This window comes from Salvelinus sp. IW2-2015, unplaced genomic scaffold (assembly GCF_002910315.2).
Source record: "Salvelinus sp. IW2-2015 unplaced genomic scaffold, ASM291031v2 Un_scaffold1713, whole genome shotgun sequence".
Classification (NCBI taxonomy): domain Eukaryota; kingdom Metazoa; phylum Chordata; class Actinopteri; order Salmoniformes; family Salmonidae; genus Salvelinus; species Salvelinus sp. IW2-2015.
This window is the reverse complement of record NW_019943103.1, coordinates 70,936-84,243: the sequence shown is the minus strand read 5'-3', so window position 1 is coordinate 84,243 and position 13,308 is coordinate 70,936. Positions and strand designations below refer to the sequence as shown.

General features: G+C 46.0%; 1 pseudogene; it reads right to left on the bottom strand.

Annotated features, from left to right (window-relative positions):
- Window positions 1–2,946: 2,946 nt before the first annotated feature.
- Window positions 2,947–13,308, bottom strand: part of LOC112071764 (sodium-dependent lysophosphatidylcholine symporter 1-B-like) — a 59,773-nt pseudogene continuing 49,411 nt past the window's right edge.

The following is a 13,308-nucleotide window of genomic DNA, read 5'->3' as shown; positions in this document are numbered from 1 at the left end:
TACATTTTAGAGCATTGCATTGGTCCTTAAAGTGAAATCTCCACCCACCAGGGGCACTGGACCATACAAAACAAACCCGCCCATAGAAAAGTGCGGAAGGAAACATTTGAGTTGGTTTCAAACTGTATGAAACACACGACTTGTAAAACAATAATCGATAAGATATCTCACTTCCTTGTAAAGTGTGTCAAATAGTAGACAAGGTCTTAAAAAAAGGAACTAAATGATACAAATCTAACTTATTCCAGACATGGCTAAATATGTACATAAACACAACAAACAAAGGAGGGGGGAAAAGTGTTGAATTAACAGTATGCAGATACTGGGACTAACAGGTCGACAATATATTACACATCAGAAAGCAGCTGATGCTGGATTAAGACAGTACAGTAGTCAGAGTCCTACCAGTCAAGACAGTACAGTAGCCTACCAGTCAGACGTACAGTAGCCCTACAGTCAAGACAGTACAGTAGCCTACCAGTCAAGACAGTACAGTAGCCCTAACAAGTCAAGACAGTACAGTAGCCCTACCAGTCAAGACAGTACTGTAGTCCTACCAGTCAGAACAGTACATAGTCACCAGTCAAGACAGTACAGTAGTCCTACAGTCAAGACAGTACAGTAGCCCTACAATAGACAGCACGTAGCCTACCAGTCAAGACAGTACAGTAGTCCTACCAGTCAAGACAGTACTGTAGTCCTACCAATCAAGAACAGTACAGTAGTCCTACCAGTCAAGACAGTACAGTAGCCTACCAGTCAAGACAGTACAGTAGCCCACAGTCAAGACAGTAAAGTAGCCCTACCAGTCAAGACAGTACAGTAGTCCTACCAGTCAAGACAGTACAGTAGCCCTACCAATCAAGACAGTACAGTAGCCCTACCAGTCAAGACAGTACAGTAGTCCTACCAGTCAAGACGTACGTAGTCCTACAGTCAAGACAGTACAGTAGCCCTACAGTCAAGACAGTACAGTAGTCCTACCAGTCAAGAGAGTACTGTAGTCCTACCAGTCAAGACAGTACAGTAGTCCTCCAGTCAAGACAGTACAGTAGTCTACCAGTCAAGACGTACAGTACGCCTACAGTCAAGCACGTACAGTAGTCCTCCAGTCAAGACAGTACAGTAGTCCTACCAGTCAAGACAGTACAGTAGCCCTACCAGTCAAGACAGTACAGTAGCCTACCAGTCAAGACAGTACAGTAGCCCTACCAGTCAAGACAGTACAGTAGCCCTACCAGTCAAGACAGTAAGTACCTACAGTCAAGACAGTACAGTGCCTACCAGTCAGACAGTACAGTAGCCTACCAGTCAAGACAGTACAGTAGCCCTACCAGTCAAGACAGTACAGTAGCCTACCAGTCAAGAACGTAAGTAGCCCTACCAGTCAAGACAGTACAGTAGCCCTACCAGTCAAGACAGTACAGAGCCCTACCAGTCAAGACAGTACAGTAGCCTACCAGTCAGACAGTACAGTAGCCCTACCAGTCAAGACAGTACAGTAGCCTACCAGTCAAGACAGTACAGTAGCCCTACAGTCAACAGTACAGTAGCCCACAGTCAGACAGTACAGTAGCCCTACAGTCAAGACAGTACAGTAGCCCTACCAGTCAAGACAGTCAGTAGCCCTACCAGTCAAGACAGTACAGTAGCCCTACCAGTCAAGACAGTAGAGTAGTCCTACCAGTCAAGACAGTACAGTAGTCTACAGTCAAGACAGTACAGTAGCCCTACCAGTCAAGACAGTACTGTAGTCCTACCAGTCAAGACAGTACAGTAGCCTACCAGTCAAGACAGTACAGTAGCCCTACCAGTCAAGACAGTACAGTAGCCTACCAGTCAAGACAGTAGTACCCTACAGTCAAGACAGTAGAGTAGTCTACAGTCAAGACAGTACAGTAGCCCTACCAGTCAAGACAGTACAGTAGTCCTACCAGTCAAGACAGTACAGTAGCCCTACCATCAAGACAGTACTGTAGTCCTACAGTCAAGACAGTACAGTAGCCCTCCAGTCAAGACAGTACAGTACCCTACCAGTCAAGACAGTACAGTAGCCCTACCAGTCAAGACAGTACAGTAGCCTACCAGTCAAGACAGTACAGTAGCCTACCAGTCAAGACAGTACAGTAGCCCTACAGTCAAGACAGTACAGTAGCCCTACAGTCAAGACTACGTAGTCACAGTCAACGTACAGTAGCCTACCAGTCAAGACAGTACAGTAGCCCTACCAGTCAAGACAGTACAGTAGCCTACCAGTCAAGACAGTACAGTAGCCCTACCAGTCAAGACAGTACAGTAGCCCTACCAGTCAAGACAGTACAGTAGCCCTACCAGTCAAGACAGTAAGTAGCCCTACAGTCAAGACAGTAGAGTAGCCCTACCAGTAAGACAGTAGAGTAGCCCTACCGTCAAGACAGTACCAAACTGAAGTCTATATACACTTAGTAGCAACATTTGATATTCAAAGTTGTTGTAGAAATATTCTATCAAAAATGTAAAAGTCTGACTTTTGTAATCGATACCAGTAAAAAAATAAATTAAAATAAATAAAAGGCTCTTATTTAGCTTTGGACAGTCTTCTTCACCCTAGAAAAAGGAGGGTTGTAATAAATTGTTCTAGTGTCTAAAGTCATTAGAGATGTTCAAGTTATACCTACAATAGATAAAGTTATGGCAATATACATAAAACAAATGGTACACGACACATACGCATTGTACCCTAACATCAAGGTTCTGTGCAACATTAATTTGACATCAAAAAAAGGGCTCAAATGACACCGTAAGAGTCCCCATTACGCCGTCACATCCCCACATAGTGCACTAGTAAATGGGTTGCCATTTTAGATTTGACCCAAAAACAACACTGACGACAGAGCGGGTGACGTCTGTTGGAAAATGTGTCATAGCTGAAGTGGGCGGACTTAAACCAGGAAGGCCGTCAGTCATATCATGGAGGGGGGGGGGGGGTAAGATATGTTGTCCTTCCTTGCCATACGGAGCTGCAGTTTTTAGAAACATTTTCTGGTTTTGGCCTTATGTTAGTTTGAAGTTCAGAGACTTGAAGCAGCAGTGTGATTGGATGGAAGCAGTATCTCCTTCGTGATAGGTCAGCCCCTCATTAGCCCCACCTTAGTGCAAGCAACAATCAGTCACCCCATTGATCCATGAGTTTTCTAGAACCTACACCATGTTGGTCAGTTCTGTGGAGTCGGTTTTGGAGTCTGCCTCATTTTCCCTGTGAGAACAGAACGAGAGACCTGGGGGTTAACAACGACAGACAAGCAGTCCAATTATACCTGAACAGTTCACAACAAATGTACTTGATGAATAGCCTGGGTACCAGGTATGGCAAGGAGTGGCAAGTAGTGGAATATTAGCACAAACAGACTGGCACCAGGCTCCTTTAAGAGTGAAGGGTTCGTACAGACAGTGGCAAGTCCAATTCAAGGTCTTTCCAAGCACTAATATTTATATTCAAGGACCATCAATTTGTAAATAGTTCCTATTATGCAATTGTTTGTAGTCGCCACCAGATGGCAGTATATCCCCACAACCTCAAAACAACTAACTTACTATTCATCACTACCTCACAAGTTCTACTCAATAATACATTATTTCTACTTATTTCCTACATACATGAGTGGTAAGTCAGTAGTGATGGTGTAATTTGAGTAGTGATGAGCAGAGTTAGGGGACACACCTACTGGTGAACATCTATTCATATTACTACACAATTCYAGCTTAATGCCTGTATTGTATTTTTTATTGGGCATTTTGGGAATTTACTACTTAATAGCTACAAAAAAAAGCATCTTGCTTCCGACTGGCAGCTTTAGGGTGAGTTCGTAAATTGCCTCCAGCGTGTCAGAGTACACTCTGGGTCCTTAGTAAATTCAGAGCGTTTCGCTCTCAGAGTGTTCGGCGTGAGCTTTGACCGAGGAATAAGGTTGTTCTGACGCGTTCTGACTAAAGGCAGTCAAGCACCCAAGCTAACTGGCTAATGTTGGCTAGGTTGTTAGCTACTTCCAGACACATAATGAGAGAACACCCCACTCTGACCATTTTACTCCCCCTAGCAGAGCTGGTTAGGCTGTTTTTCATGTTATCCAGAGCGTTGGTGACTGTAACTGTGCTGCTGGCAACAATTTAATAACGCTTTTTTTGCCGACGTTTACTGACACCGACCATATTCAATGGGTGTTGAGCGTTCGTAAATTTGTCAGTTATTCTGCGCTCTGACGAGAGTGCTCTGAAATCGGAGTAGATAGCCAGAAGTGAATTTACGAACGCACCCTTAGTGATGCCGGGTCGGGAGAATGGCGGGTGGGCTGTGTGAGTAACGGGCCAACAGAACGGCAGGAGCACGGCTGAAGCAGGTGTAACCGATGTGAAATGGCTAACTAGTTAGCGGTGGTGCGCGCTAATAGCGTTTCAAATCGGTGACGTCACTCGCGCTGAGACCTTGAAGTAGGGTCCCTGGCTCGAGAGGGACGGAAGCTGAACTGTTACACAGGCACCACGTGAATGAGGAGATTGGCGGGGGGAAAATTACATTATTTAGAACGGGCGCGATCGCAGGATTCAGCGTTGTGTCTTACCCCCTCCCCCCTTCATGCGGCTCTTCAGGGCTGATTCATCCATGGTCTAATGTATTTTTTTGCACCTTAAACGGTCCAGTCATATAGCGGTAAATAAAAGGTGGGTAAACTATAAAGAATACAAATCCAAAGTGTTGGTCCCCATGTTTCATGAGCTGAAATAAAAAGATTGCAGAAATGTTCCCTAGGCGCAAAAAGGCAGGATGGAATCTACATTGGCCCGGCATTTTAGCTATCGATGTGACGTTTGGCGGCGCCTAATCAGTCAGGTATGTACCAGCCTGTCTGAGTAGTAGAGTGGGTGGAATGAGAGAGCTCACCTGGCACCCAGAGCACAAAACACTGGAAATAAAGGAAATAAAACTTGTATGCCTGGAAATTTACAAGACCAATAAATTGTTCTTATATATTCCATAAACATATTTGATAATTGATATTCATTAAGTATTTTTCAGGTACCAACTTGAGAAAATGTCAGATTTTCAAGGTATTCCAGTACTTGAATTTTAGAGTGCCAAATATGAGTACTTCTGAAAGCAATAAGTGATCTTATAAATGGTAAACAATTTGGCAATATTTCCATATACAAAGGAAATGCTTGGTGTACGAGGCCCGAGTTCCCCAGTCAGACATGCAAGTCTTACCGTTGCTCCTGCAGCAGCTTCCTGTTGCCCTGCCTCCTCTCTTCGTCGATTGGATAAGAGCGGAATATGACCAGGCCAATCAGAATGAGTCCTATGGGCGCCGCGGAGACCAGYACCTTCAGGGTTATATCCACGTTCTCAGGCTGGGTGCAACCTCGAGTCATATACCCTGCAAAACTACAGATGGAGGAGAACAAGGAAATCATGAGAAAGGAATTTAACCACAGGACTTTGATCAAAGAAGTTCATGTGATACACATTACTAATTCAGATGGAGAAACAATCCTGTGCTTTGAAGTGGGATTTGGCTTATCCTCGTGTTTTTTTTTTACTTGGCCAGACTGGGAAAGTAAGACTTCCTGACTGATGATGTCTAAATGAATATGTACAGCACGAAGGGGCCGCAAGAGGCCAAGGGCCAAAGTGTCCATCTGTGAAGGGTAAACTTACTCCAAGCTGAGAGTGGAGATCCCCAGGGAGATTCCAGAGGCAAACTTGGTGAAGAAGACATAGAAGGAATAAAAGATGGCTTCGTGACCCCGAGAGTCTGGGTTCTGGACCTGGAAGTCATCCACCACGTCTGGCAACATGGACCTAGAGACAGAGACAGAGAGTCAGTAACATCCACCACGTCTGGCAACATGGACCTAGAGACAGAGACAGTGTAAAGGTAACATTTGTGTACATCAATTGGTGATAAGGTTTTTCTCTCCTCCTCTGCAGTCTGTGATCCCCTCATGATCCTGGTGGTATGTGTGAAGAGTAATCTCATCATTACCTACATCGTGTCGTTCGCTGCGGATCGGAGTCGCTGCTGCCTTCCTGTTGCATGGTGAGTTGAAGTAGCTGTCTGTCCCTCATCTTTTCTGTTTACTGTTTTTCCTCTCTTTTTATATCACTTGACTGGTTTCTCTCTCTCTGTCTCCAGGTCCATGTTGCCAGACGTGGTGGATGTCACTGACTCTGTCTCTGTTTCTAGGTCCATGTTGCCAGACGTGGTGGATGTCTCTGACTCTCTGTCTCTGTCTCTGGTCCATGTTGCCAGAGTGGTGGATGTCTCTGACTCTGTCTCTGTCTCTAGATCCATGTTGCCAGACGTGTGGATGTCTCTGACTCTGTCTCTGTCTCTAGATCCATGTTGCCAGACGTGGTGGATGTTCTGTCTCTGTCTCTAGGTCCATGTTGCCACGTGGTGGATGTTACTGACTATGTCTCTTGGTCCATGTTGCCAGACGTGGTGGATGTTACTGTCTCTGTCTCTAGGTCCATGTTGCCATACGTGGTGGATGTTACTGTCTCTAGGTCCATGTTGCCATACGTGGTGGATGTTACTGTCTCTGTCTCTAGGTCCATGTTGCCAACGTGGTGGATTTACTGTCTCTGTCTCTAGGTCCATGTTGCCAAGACGTGGTGGATGTTACTGTCTCTGTCTCTAGGTCCATGTTGCCAGACGTGGTGGATGTTACTGTCTCTAGGTCCATGTTGCCATACGTGGTGGATGTTACTGTCTCTGTCTCTAGGTCCATGTTGCCATATAGTGGTGATGTTACTGTCTCTAGGTCCATGTTGCCAGACGTGGTGGATGTCACTGACTCTGTCTCTAGGTCCATGTTGCCAGACGTGGTGGATGTTACTGACTCTGTCTCTGTCTCTAGGTCCATGTTGCCAGACGTGGTGGATGTTACTGCTCTGTCTCTGTCTCTAGGTCCATGTTGCCAGACGTGGTGGATGTTACTGACTCTGTCTCTGTCTCTAGGTCCATGTTGCCAGACGTGGTGGTGTTACTGACTCTGTCTCTCTAGGTCCATGTTGCCAGACGTGGTGGATGTTACTGTCTCTGTCTCTAGGTCCATGTTGCCAGACATGGTGGATGTTACTGTCTCTAGGTCCATGTTGTCAGACGTGGTGGATGTTACTGTCTCTGTCTCTAGGTCCATGTTGCCAGACGTGGTGGATGTTACTGACTCTGTCTCTAGGTCCATGTTTGCCAGACGTGGTGGATGTTACTGACTCTGTCTCTGTCTCTAGGTCCATGTTGCCAGACGTGGTGGATGTTCTGACTCTCTGTCTCTGTCTCTAGGTCCATGTTGCCAGACGTGGTGGATGTTACTGACTCTCTGTTCTGTCTCTAGGTCCATGTTGCCAGACGTGGTGGATGTTACTGATCTGTCTCTGTCTCTAGGTCCATGTTGCCAGACGTGGTGGATGTTACTACTCTCTGTCTCTGTCTCTAGGTCCATGTTGCCAGACGTGGTGGATGTTATGGATCTCTGACTCTGTCTCTAGGTCCATGTTGCCAGACGTGGTGGATGTTACTGACTCTCTGTCTCTAGTGCCATGTTGCCAGACGTGGTGGATGTTACTGTCTTCTAGGTCCATGTTGCCAGACGTGGTGGATGTTACTGTCTCTGTCTCTAGGTCCATGTTGCCAGACGTGGTGGATGTTACTGACTCTCTGTCTCTAGGTCCATGTTGTCAGACGTGGTGGTGTTCTGTCTCTAGGTCATGTTGCCAGACGTGGTGGATGTTACTGTCTCTGTCTCTAGGTCCATGTTGCCAGTACGTGGTGGATGTTACTGTCTCTAGGTCCATGTTGCCAGACGTGGTGGATGTTACTGTCTCTGTCTCTAGGTCCAATGTTGCCAGACGTGGTGGATGTTACTGTCTCTAGGTCCATGTTGCCAGACGTGGTGGATGTTACTGTCTCTGTCTCTAGGTCCATGTTGCCAGACGTGGTGGATGTTACTGTCTCTAGTCCATGTTGCCAGACGTGTGGTGTTACTGTCTCTGTCTCTAGTCCATGTTGCCTAGACGTGGTGGATGTCTCTGTCTCTAGGTCCATGTTGCCAGACGTGGTGGATGTTACTGTCTCTGTCTCTAGGTCCATGTTGCCAGACGTGGTGGATGTTACTGTCTCTGTCTCTAGGTCATGTTGCCAGACGTGGTGGATGTTACTGACTCTCTGTCTCTGTCTCTAGGTCCATGTTGCCAGACGTGGTGGATGTTACTACTTGTCTCTGTCTCTAGGTCCATGTTGCCAGACGTGGTGGATGTTACTGACTCTCTGTCTCTGTCTCTAGGTCCATGTTGCCAGACGTGGTGGATGTTACTGAGTCTCTGACTCTGTCTCTAGGTCCATGTTGCCAGACGTGGTGGATGTTACTGACTCTCTGTCTCTAGGTCCATGTTGCCAGACGTGGTGGATGTTACTGTCTTCTCGTCCATGTTGCCAGACGTGGTGGATGTTACTGTCTCTGTTCTAGGTCCATGTTGCCAGACGTGGTGGATGTTACTGTCTCTAGGTCCATGTTGCCAGACGTGGTGGATGTTACTGTCTCTGTCTCTAGGTCCATGTTGCCAGACGTGGTGGATGTTACTGTCTCTCTAGGTCCATGTTGCCAGACGTGGTGGATGTTACTGTCTCTGTCTCTAGGTCCATGTTGCCAGACGTGGTGGATGTTACTGGTCTGCTAGTCCATGGTTGCCAGACGTGGTGGATGTTACTGTCTCTGTCTCTAGGTCCATGTTGCCAGACGTGGTGGATGTCTGCTCTGGTCTCTAGGTCCATGTTGCCAGACGTGGTGGATGTTACTGTTCCTCTGTCTCTAGGTCCATGTTGCCAGACGTGGTGGATGTTACTGTCTCTGTCTCTAGGTCCATGTTGCCAAGCCGTGGTGGATGTTACTGACTCTCTGTCTCTGTCTCTAGGTCCATGTTGCCAGACGTGGTGGATGTCACTGACTCTGTCTCTGTCTCTAGGTCCATGTTGCCAGACGTGGTGGATGTTCTGACTCTCTGTCTCTGTCTCTAGTCCATGTTGCCAGACGTGGTGGATGTTACTGACTCTCTGTCTCTAGGTCCATGTTGCCAGACGTGGTGGATGTTACTGACTCTCTGTCTCTAGGTCCATGTTGTCAGACGTGGTGGATGTTACTGACTCTCTGTCTCTGTCTCTAGGTCCATGTTGTCAGACGTGGTGGATGTTACTGACTCTCTGTCTCTAGGTCCATGTTGCCAGACGTGGTGGATGTTACTGACTCTCTGTCTCTGTCTCTAGATCCATGTTGCCAGACATGGTGGATGTCTCTGTCTCTGTCTCTAGATCCATGTTGCCAGACGTGGTGGATGTTACTGACTCTCGTCTCTGTCTCTAGGTCCATGTTGCCAGACGTGGTGGATGTTACTGACTCTCTGTCTCTAGGTCCATGTTGTCAGACGTGGTGGATGTCTCTGACTCTCTGTCTCTGTCTCTAGGTCCATGTTGCCAGACGTGTGGATGTACTGATCTCTGTCTCTGTCTCTAGGTCCATGTTGCCAGACGTGGTGGATGTTACTGACTCCTCTGTCTCTGTCTCTAGGTCCATGTTGCCAGACGTGGTGGATGACTTCCAGGTCCAGAACCCAGACTCTCGGGTCACGAAGCCATCTTTTATTCCTTCTATGTCTTCTTCACCAAGTTTGCCTCTGGATCTCCCTGGGGATCTCCACTCTCAGCTTGGAGTAAGTTTACCCTTCACAGATGGACACTTTGGCCCTTGGCCTCTTGCGGCCCCTTCGTGCTGTACATATTCATTTAGACATCATCAGTCAGAAGTCTTACTTTCCCAGTCTGGCCAAGTAAAAAAAAAACACGAGGATAAGCCAAATCCCACTTCAAAGCACAGGATTGTTTCTCCATCTGAATTAGTAATGTGTATCACATGAACTTCTTTGATCAAAGTCCTGTGGTTAAATTCCTTTCTCATGATTTCCTTGTTCTCCTCCATCTGTAGTTTTGCAGGGTATATGACTCGAGGTTGCACCCAGCCTGAGAACGTGGATATAACCCTGAAGGTACTGGTCTCCGCGGCGCCCATAGGACTCATTCTGATTGGCCTGGTCATATTCCGCTCTTATCCAATCGACGAAGAGAGGAGGCAGGGCAACAGGAAGCTGCTGCAGGAGCAACGGTAAGACTTGCATGTCTGACTGGGGAACTCGGGCCTCGTACACCAAGCATTTCCTTTGTATATGGAAATATTGCCAAATTGTTTACCATTTATAAGATCACTTATTGCTTTCAGAAGTACTCATATTTGGCACTCTAAAATTCAAGTACTGGAATACCTTGAAAATCTGACATTTTCTCAAGTTGGTACCTGAAAAATACTTAATGAATATCAATTTCAAATATGTTTATGGAATATATAAGAACAATTTATTGGTCTTGTAAATTTCCAGGCATACAAGTTTTATTTCCTTTATTTCCAGTGTTTTGTGCTCTGGGTGCCAGGTGAGCTCTCTCATTCCACCCACTCTACTACTCAGACAGGCTGGTACATACCTGACTGATTAGGCGCCGCCAAACGTCACATCGATAGCTAAAATGCCGGGCCAATGTAGATTCCATCCTGCCTTTTTGCGCCTAGGAACATTTCTGCAATCTTTTTATTTCAGCTCATGAAACATGGGGACCAACACTTTGGATTTTTATTCTTTATAGTTTCTTTCTTTCTTTATATTTACCACCTTTTATTTACCGCTATATGACTGGACCGTTTAAGGTGCAAAAAAATACTCAGACATGACATTGTGACCTGGATGAATCAGCCCTGAAGAGCCGCATGAAGGGGGGAGGGGTAAGACACAACGCTGAATCCTGCGATCGCGCCCGTTCTAAATAATGTAATTTTCCCCCGCCAATCTCCTCATTCACGTGGTGCCTGTGTAACAGTTCAGCTTCCGTCCCTCTCGAGCCAGGGACCCTACTTCAAGGTCTCAGCGCGAGTGACGTCACCGATTTGAAACGCTATTAGCGCGCACCACCGCTAACTAGTTAGCCATTTCACATCGGTTACACCTGCTTCAGCCGTGCTCCTGCCGTTCTGTTGGCCCGTTACTCACACAGCCCACCCGCCATTCTCCCGACCCGGCATCACTAAGGGTGCGTTCGTAAATTCACTTCTGGCTATCTACTCCGATTTCAGAGCACTCTCGTCAGAGCGCAGAATAACTGACAAATTTACGAACGCTCAACACACCATTGAATATGGTCGGTGTCAGTAAACGTCGGCAAAAAAAAGCGTTATTAAATTGTTGCCAGCAGCACAGTTACAGTCACAACGCTCTGGATAACATGAAAAAACAGCCTAACCAGCTCTGCTAGGGGGAGTAAAATGGTCAGAGTGGGGTGTTCTCTCATTATGTGTCTGGAAGTAGCTAACAACCTGCCAACATTAGCCAGTTAGCTTGGGTGCTTGACTGCCTTTAGTCAGAACGCGTCAGAACAACCTTATTCCTCGGTCAAAGCTCACGCCGAACACTCTGAGAGCGAAACGCTCTGAATTTACTAAGGACCCAGAGTGTACTCTGACACGCTGGAGGCAATTTACGAACTCACCCTAAAGCTGCCAGTCGGAAGCAAGATGCTTTTTTTTGTAGCTATTAAGTAGTAAATTCCCAAAATGCCCAATAAAAAATACAATACAGGCATTAAACTGAATTGTGTAGTAATATGAATAGATGTTCACCAGTAGGTGTGTCCCCTAACTCTGCTCATCACTACTCAAATTACACCATCACTACTGACTTACCACTCATGTATGTAGGAAATAAGTAGGAAATAAATGTATTATTGAGTAGAACTTGTGAGGTAGTGATGAATAGTAAGTTAGTTGTTTTGAGGTTGTGGGATATACTGCCATCTGGTGGCGACTACAAACAATTGCATAATAGGAACTATTTACAAATTGATGGTCCTTGAATATAAATATTAGTGCTTGGAAAGACCTTGATTGGACTTGCCACTGTCTGTACGAACCCTTCACTCTTAAAGGAGCCTGGGTGCCAGTCTGTTTGTGCTAATATTCCACTACTTGCCACTCCTTGCCATACCTGGTACCCAGGCTATTCATCAAGTACATTTGTTGTGAACTGTTCAGGTATAATGGACTGCTTGTCTGTCGTGTGTAACCCCCAGGTCTCTCTGTTCTGTTCTCACAGGGAAAATGAGGCAGCTCCAAAACCGACTCCACAGAACTGACCAACATGGTGTAGGTTCTAGAAACACTCATGGATCAATGGGGTGACTGATTGTTGCTTGCACTAGGTGGGGCTAATGAGGGGCTGGACCTATCACGAAGGAGATACTGCTTCCATCCAATCACACTGCTGCTTCAAGTCTCTGAACTTCAAACTAACATAAGGCCAAAACAGAAAATGTTTCTAAAAACTGCAGCTCCGTATGGCAAGGAAGGACAACATATCTTACCCCCCCCCCTCCATGATATGACTGACGGCCTTCCTGGTTTAAGTCCCGCCCACTTCAGCTATGACACATTTTCCCAACAGACGTCACCCGCTCTGTCGTCAGTGTTGTTTTTGGGGTCAAATCTAAAATGGCAACCCATTTACTAGTGCACTATGTGGGGATGTGACGGCGTATGGGGACTCTTTACGGTGTCATTTGAGACCCTTTTTTTGATGTCAAATTAATGTTGCACAGAACCTTGATGTTATGGTACAATGCGTAGTGCTGTCGTGTACCATTTTGTTTTATGTATATTGCCATAACTTTATCTATTGTAGGTATAACTTAGAACATCTCTAATGACTTTAGACACTAGAACAATTTATTACAACCCTCCTTTTTCTAGGGTGAAGAAGACTGTCCAAAGCTAAATAAGAGCCTTTTATTTATTTTAATTTATTTTTTACTGGTATCGATTACAAAAGTCAGACTTTTACATTTTTGATAGAATATTTCTACAAACAACTTGGAATATCAAATGTTTGCTACTAAGTGTAATATAGACTTCAGTTTGGTACTGTCTTGACTGGTAGGGCTACTCTACTGTCTTGACTGGTAGGGCTACTCTACTGTCTTGACTGGTAGGGCTAACTCTACTGTCTTGACTGGTAGGGCTACTGTACTGTCTGACTGGTGGCTCTGTACTGTCTTGACTGGTAGGGGCTACTGTACGGTTTGACTGGTAGGGCTACTGTACTGTCTTGACTGTAGGGCTACTGTACTGTCTTGACTGGTAGGCGCTACTGTAGGCAGACTGTTCTTGACTGTAGGACTATAC